The 8,313-nt window shown below is 41.7% G+C and overlaps 1 pseudogene; it reads left to right on the top strand.

Annotated features, from left to right (window-relative positions):
- The first annotated feature begins 2,883 nt into the window (after positions 1-2,883).
- LOC126495224 (Ig heavy chain V region 102-like) lies at positions 2,884-8,313 on the top strand (annotated as a pseudogene).

The raw sequence follows: 8,313 nt of genomic DNA on the forward strand, positions 1-8,313 counted from the left end.
CCTGCAGAAGGAGCTGGGGGAGGGGGGTTTGTGCTCTCTTCCGGGACTATCGCCCCTGGATAGCACACACTCACCCGTCCAGATGGAACTCTTCAGCACCTAAACAGGGCCGCCTGGTAGCCCAGTGATCCAGGGACAGAAGGAAGGACGGGGCAGGCAGTGCAGGATCCAGGAGAACACAGGAGCCCCTGGAGCCCAGGCTGAGGGTGCCGGGCTCTCTTACTGGGGACCTTGAGGCTCAGTTTTCTTTATTTTTTATTAAAAATTTCTACCACCCCCCCTCCCCCTCCCCCTCCTTCTCCTGTCCAAAGAGCAGTCAGGGTTCCCTACCTTATTGGAAGTCCAAGTTCCTCCCCCTGCCCAGGTCCAAGAAGGGGAGCATCCAAACAGACTAGGCTCCTACAAAGCCCATCCATGCAGTAGAATCAAAACCCAGTGCCATTGTCCTTGGCTTCTCAGTCAGCCTCCACCATCAGCCACATTGAGAAAGTTCGGTTTGGTTACATGCTCCATCCATCCCATTCCAATAGGCCTTGGTGATCTCCCATTAGATCAGTCCCACCTTCACAGTGGGTGGACACACCCCTCCTGGTCCTGACTTCCTTGCTCATGTTATCCCTCCTTCTGCTCCTCATTTGGACCTTGGGAGCTCAGTCCAGTGCTCCACTGTGGGTCTCTGTCTCTATCTCCATCCATCATCAGATGATATACAAGATATTCATCAGTGTGGCTTTAGGATAAGGCCAGTTCAGGCATCCTCTCCTATGCTGCCCAGGGAACAAGCTGGGGACATCTCCTTGGACACCTGAGGACCCCTCTAGAGTCAAGGTTCTTGCCAACCCTAAAATTGCTCCCTTAATTAAGATATCTACTTTCCTGCACCCACATCCACCCTTCCTCCATCCCACCCATCCCGTTCCCCCAAGCTCTCCCCATCCTCCCTTTCTCCCTTCTCTCTCCCCATCTCTGCTTACCCCAACCCTACTCCCACCCCCATCCTCCCAAACCCAGCAATCTTGTCCACTTCCAATATCCAGGAGGATAACGATATGTTTTTCTTTGGGTTCACCTTCTTATTTACTTTTTCTAGGATCATGAATTATAGGTTCAATGTTTTTTACTTATGGCTAGAATCCACTTATGAGTGAGTACATACCATATTCATCTTATTGGGTCTGGGTTATCTCACTCAGTACAGTATTTTCTATTTCCATCCATTTGCATGCAAAATTCAAGATGTCATTGTTTTTTTACCACTGAGTAAAACTCTGAAGTGTATATGTGCCATACCTTCCTTATCCATTCTTCTATTGAGAGGCACTTAGGTTGTTTCCAGATTCTGGCTACTATAAATAGTGCTACTATGAACATAGTTGAACAAATGCTTTTGTACTATGATTGGGCATCTCTTGGGTATATTCCCAAGAGTGGAATTGCTACAGCCTGAGGTAGGTTGACTCCTAGTTTCCTGAGAAACCGCCACAATAATTTTCAAAGTGGTTGCACAAGATTGCATTCCCACCAGCAATGGATGAGTGTACCCCTTTCTCCACAACCTCTCCAGCAAAGGCTATCGTTGGTGTTTTTTATTTTAGCCATCCTGACAGGTATAAGATGGTATCTTAAAGTTGTCTTGTTTTGCATTTCCCTGATTGCTAAGGAAGTTGAGCATGATCTTAAGTGTCTTTTGGCCATTTGAACTTCTTCTGTTGAGAATTCTCTGTTCAGCTCAGTGCCCCATTTTATAATTGGGTTGATTAGCCTTTTACGGTCTAGTTTCTTGAGTTCTTTATATATTTTGGAGATCAGACCTTTGTCAGTTGCGGGGTTGGTGAAGATCTTCTCCCAGTCAGTGGGTTGCCATTTTGTCTTAGTGACAGTGTCCTTTGCTTTACAGAAGCTTCTCAGTCTCAGCAAATTCACGATGTCATTGTTTTTTGCTGCTGAGTAGTACTCTAATATGTATATATTCCACACTTTCTTCATCCATTCTTCCATTGAAGGGCATCTAGGTTGTTTCCAGGTTCTGGCTATTACAAATAATGCTGCTATGAAAATAGTTGAACAAATGCTTTTGTAATTTGATAGGGCATCTCTTGGGTATCTTCCCAAGAGTGGTACTGCTAGGTCCTGGGGTAGGTTGATCCCGAATTTCCTGAGAAATCGCCACACTGATTTCCAAAAGTGGTTGCACAAGTTTGCATTCCCACCAGCAATGGATGAGGGTACCCCTTCCTCCACAACCTCTCCAGCAAAGGCTATCATTGGTGTTTTTGATTTTAGCCATTCTGAGACATATAAGATGGTATCTCAAAGTTGTTTTGATTTGCATTTCCCTGATCACTAAGGAGGTTGATCATGACTTTAAGTGTCTTTTGGCCATTTGAACGTCTTCTGTTGAGAATTCTGTTCAGTTCAGTACCCCATTTTTTAATTGGGTAAATTAGTGATTCAATGTCTAGTTTCTTGAGTTCTCTATATATTTTGGAGACCAGACCTTTGACTGATGCAGGGTTGGTGAAGATCTTTTCCCATTCAGTAGGTTGCCTTTTTGTCTTAATGACTACTGGTAACTGTTAATCTTTTAGCACAAGAGAAACAATTGTCTCTGACTGAAGTCTCTTTGTAAATTGAGAGCTTATGTCTTGATGTTACATTCACAGGTCTGTACAAGGCTCGGGGGTATAGTATGGGTTTCATTTATTCAGACAGGATTAGAACTGAACTTTAGCATCCTGCTGCCTGACCCAATGTCAACTACCTCTTTCTTCTAAAGCTGTACTTTGACCTTATCTAAGAGGTACGCTGTTCATGAATATACAAATAACATGGTAGATATAGAGATGTCCACACCCCAGAACAACATATGATCAGTGTCCTCTCCACAGTCACTGAGCACACAGGTCCTTACCATGGAGTGGAGCTGGATCACTCTCTTCTTCATGTCACTAACAACAGGTAAAGGGGCATTCCAGTTCCAAATCTGAATAGGAAACAGGGACAGAGGTGACAATGACGCCTAAACTGTCTTTTCTCTACAGGTGTCCACTCCCAGGTACAGCTGCAGCAGTCTGGGCCTGAGCTTGTGAGGCCTGGGACCTCAGTGAAATTGTCCTGCAGGGCCTCTGATGATATCACTTATCACTTTATTCACTGGGTGAAGCAGAGTCCTAGACAGGGCCTGGAGTGGATTGCCAGGATTCATTCTGAAGGTGATAATACTAAATACAATCAGAAGTTCAAAGGCAAGGCCACACTGACTACAGACACATTTTTAAGCACAGCCTACATGGAGCTCAGAAGCCTGACTTTTGAAGACTCTGCAGTCTATTACTGTGCAACACATAGTGTTGCAACCACATCCTGAGCTTATCAGAAACCCTGAAGGAGCTGGAAGCTGCCCTGGGACTGAGATGACAGTGAAAACTAGCCTGAAGATTTACAATGCAATAATCTTTCTGAGTGTCTGTTTTTATGCATCTTTCTCTATAAATAAAATGATGCTAATTCACCCCTATTTACATGTTTTTCTGTAATAAAACTCTAAAGAAGGGAAAACTGTGTTAATGCATAGATAGAATTATCTCTAAATTTGAAGAGACTTGAAGTTTTTGGGGTAGCTTTGAATAATGTATAATATGAATTTTACCAATAAAGTTTACCTAAACAGCATCTGACCAAACCAAAACTCCTCTCACAGTCTTAAGTAGCATGAATGTGTGTTTTAAAATTCTACCTGCGTTGTGCAGCAGAATTTCAGTTTCTCAAAATGGAAGAGATATTTACATCATAATGTACTACCACATAAGTGTAAATCTTATAAGTTAACAAAAATACAATTAAATTACTTTTCATAGAACTGATTTATTTACCCAGTGTGTATGCATGTCAGTTAAGAATAGGTTTGAGGTCATTCATATTAATCTGATCTTAAGTTTACTGCTTTTCCAGAACCAATACCCTGACCTACAGTCTCAGCCTTTTACAGACCTTGACTTTCTCTGACATGCCATTATCCTTCATGTTCCTCTGGATATGTTGAAGTCACTCTTGTTCTATAGAGTGATTGGGTTTGGGCCAATAACAAGCAACACGGAATCCCGTGGTACTTGATAATCTCAAGGGATTGATTCAGTAAGAAATCTCTGTAGTGTAGAGGGATAGTTTGGCATGTTCCTGTAACCAACATAAATCACCAACATATGAATGCTATGTCCTGAATATCTATGACATAATCTTCGTATGTTGTGGTAGGCAGGAATCCCTCTGTCCTATTCAATGGTAGAGACATTTAAACCTCTGTTGAATTTAAAATACAGTCTTCATAAAGCACTCTCTCGTCTCCACCAACAGAAAAGCATTAATGATAAGCTGGCAAGGGAATCTCCCGATCCTGTCCTCTGAATTGAACAAAGCTCAACAATGTAAGGCATCAGTCAAGTGACTGTAAGACCTTGATTCTAGCAGTTGTCTGTTGCATGCTGCAGAGCCATTTTGAAGTATCCAAACCCTTTATACTGAAAACTTAAACACCTTATATTCCCCACCTCTGTACAGTCACTGTGGAATCAGTGTGACTGCTCCAGAGGAGGATAGGAATAGACCTATCCTAGCATCCAGCTATACCACTCTGGAGCATATACCCAAATGACTCTACATCCTACTAGAGACACTTACTCAATGTTCACTGCTACTCTACAGATAACATCCAGAAATTGGAGAGAGCCTCTTTGCTCCTGTTATCATCCATTCCAGGATACTTGTTTTTCTACTCCCTGTCTTTGATGACGACATTTATTATGATCTTTGGCATTATCGTGGAAATAATGTCAGATACAATCTTATTTCAATATATATAATTTGATCATAAATAAAAAGTTATTGTGACATTGAAATGCCCTGTAAAATGAACCAAGCGTAGATGTAGGTCTTATTGCCCATCCTTCCATGAGGGTTCAGTGCCTCAGCTGCCTCTCAGCACTGAGGGTTTGGTTTCTTTATACAGTGTTACTATAACTTTGTGGTAAGTGCAAACTCATGGTTTAGACACATCTTGATGTCTTTATATTTTAAACATTTAAATAAGAAGATAGTTTATTCCTAAAAATAAGTTGATCATTTTTGACATAGATTTATTTATAAGAAATAAGTTTACTCAATTTTTTTCTATGTTTTCAGTCATATTCATATCACAAAGTCACTGTGAATGGTGTTCAAAGTTAGGCAAATCATTGGCTCCCTTAACTGTAAAACATCCATTTTAGTAAGAAAAAGACTGCATTGTGTTTTAGCATCACAGTTCCAGTGAATAAAATCCTAGGCCCTGTGTGGTGACTTTCAGTGTCTTCTGCCCTTCTGGTCCTCCTTCAGTATGCTCGAGGTCTGAGAGAAGTGGGCTAACTAATTATGTCTTTGCCTATAGTTTATGTTTTCTGTTGGTGCTGTTTTTAATCAGAGGGCAGTATAAAGATGAAGCTACTGATATTGAATAAATAGAAATCTCAAATACATGAGGCAGGAAATTATCAGATCAGTAATCAATGAAATATCACGTTCTTCTATGCAATTATAGACTGAATAGTTGCCAGCCTGCAAGGGCATCTACTCTTCCTTGCTGCATTCACACAGTACTCATCAGATGCGTTGTATACTGAAGGCCTGTCTCTACCAGGTGGGCTACTTTCTTTGGGGAAAAAAGTGAACTCCTGTGAGGGCTTTCTGTGCCTCCCCTCACAGACTGGCTTCCCCTGAGTTCTAAAACTTAAGTCCTTCATCAAAGACAGTGCCTGCATGGAATGCAAGTCTCTCCTGGCTCCACCCAACCCTGGGTTTAAAAGCCAAAGCTGGGTCTGGATACTCACTGGTCTGCAGCCATGAACAGACTTCTTTTTTTTTTTTTTCATTTCTGTTGCTGATTTGCCCTGCATGTGAGTGTCAAGGATCACTAAATGGCAAACTTCTATATTATCACCCATTCCAACCTTATCCTCTGCTTTCTTTTCTCCAGTTTTCTGTCCCAGGATCTCATACTGACCTGCTCTTTCTCTGGGATTTCACTGAGCACTTTTGGTATAGGTGTGGGTTGAATCCATCAGCCCTCAGGAAAGGGTTTGGAGTGGGTTGCAATCATTTGGTGGGATGATACTAAGTTTTACAACACACCCCTGAAAAGCTGGCTCACAGTCTCCAAGGACACCAACAACTGGTATTCCTCAAGATCACCAGTGTGTATTCTGCAGATACTGCTACACACTACTGTGAACAGAGAGCACATTGACACAGCCTCTGCTGACAGCAGTACAATAGTCCAGGCTGCTTCTCAGCTCTATTCCTTCCTCCTACAATTTTGGGGTTTGGGAGTGGACACAGTTTTCCTGCTAGCCTCTGGGGATTCCTCTCTATCATTTTGTTCAGAGCCTTGGCTTCCTGATACACAAATTAAGTGCCTTTTAAAATTTGTCAGAAATGAAAATCTGTTGATAAGATTTTTGTGGAGGCCCAAAAATGTGAACCTAGTTCCACCTTGTCTCAATGCCCGAGAGTTCTTGCTTGTCCAATGTTGTTGACAAGTGCGACTGGAAATCCTGACCTAGGATGTGGTTACTTGGTCCTTTCAACAGTAAGATGGTCCATTGTTGAAATAAGAGCAGCGGGGCTGTGTCCCCGCACCCGGCCGCCTACATGGCTAGCTTATGCCCCGAAATAATTACATGGAAACTGTATTTTTTTTAAACACTGCCTGGCCCGTTATCTGTAGCCTCTTATTGGCTAGCTCTTACATATTGTTCTAACCCATTTCTAATATTCTGTGTTGCCCACGAGGTGGCTTACCAGGGAGGATCTTAACCTGCATCTGTCTGGAGTGGGAGAACCATGGCGACTCCTTGACTCAGCTTTCTTTCTCCCAGAATTCTGTTCTGTTTACTCCACCTACCTATGTTCTAACCAATAAAATGGGCCAAGGCAGTTTCTTTATTATAATTAACCAATGTCCTTCCTCCATCAGTCCATATTGGTAGATCCAGTCCACCCTGACTAATGATCAGGATATTCTTGCATACCTCTGCTCCTTCTTTTGAAACAGGAGGTTCCACCTTGGGAGCGTCTGCTTTCTGGATACTCAGTCTAGGGTGGGTTCAATGCTTAAACAACAGAATGCTAATGATTTGATGTCTTAAAGTATTGAAGCCAAAACTATTTAGTTGTTCTTTGTATCATGTTAAAACTGTTGTTCGTCTTTTCCCCCTGTTGTATTGGGCTAAAAAAGTGTATGAAAAATTAAATGCAGGCAAATTTCCATATTTACTAGAACTCCCTCCTGATACTATCCTATGCTTCTTTTATGTTATTTTCATACATGTATTCACAGTCATTAGTCACTTTTCTAATCTCTATGCCCTACACAGGTAAGTCGTATCTTTGCTGAAGCTGGTGTCTAATAGTTTTTTAAGTATTAAGAGTGTCTTCTTTCTAACCCAGGTGGTTTAGAGATGTGTTTCCACTCAGTCTTTGGCCTCAAATCCCCAAAAGAGCAGATTCCAAATTATTGTAACATTCATCTTCAGTAAACTACTGGATATTTGGAAGATTGTCATCCCTGGAAAAACATTAATAAATTGAATCATTGGCCAAAGTGGCTTTATGTAAATCACAAAATAACTCAGGATATTGCCAAGGCTATTGGTTGCTCTCCACAAACTGATGGTAAAACCTTATTGCTAAAGACAACACACATACATCTCACTGATCTTGGAGAACTTGAGTTGGCACCTTACTGGATGTCTTATCTACTGACTTTGTAGCAGTGGAAGGTACTTGGCATACTCTCAGAGGAGAAGTGTAATAATAAACCTAAACACAAACTGTGACCCACAATGGTGATCTGCCTGTTAGATATGCTTGTGTGTTGACTAATGGCACAAATATTGGGGAAGTAATCAGCTATTCTTTTATTGGATTTACTGGCTTTTTGGGGAGCCTACTCTGTTTGGATGCTCACCTTCCTAGACCTGGATGGAGAGGCAGATGGCCTTGGACTTCCCACATGGCAGGGCACCCTGACTTCTCTTAGCATGGGAAGAGGAAGGGGGAAGTGGGAGGGAAATGGGAGGAGGGGAGTAGATGGAAAATTTTAATAAATAAACAAATAAATAACTTAAAAAAGACCACTCCATAAATGTAAACCATGCAAGAAACTACTAGAATGTTCTAGAAATTATAGTGAGGTTGCTTACAGGAAAACCAATGTTATGCTGAAGCCATGGTTTTTCACCTTTGGGGTATGACCTCTTTGGGAAATAAACAACCCTTTAA

The sequence above is a fragment of the Alexandromys fortis genome, unplaced genomic scaffold (assembly GCF_014885135.2).
Source record: "Alexandromys fortis isolate MF-2015 unplaced genomic scaffold, M_Fortis_MF-2015_v1.1 scaffold_333, whole genome shotgun sequence".
Taxonomy (NCBI): domain Eukaryota; kingdom Metazoa; phylum Chordata; class Mammalia; order Rodentia; family Cricetidae; genus Alexandromys; species Alexandromys fortis.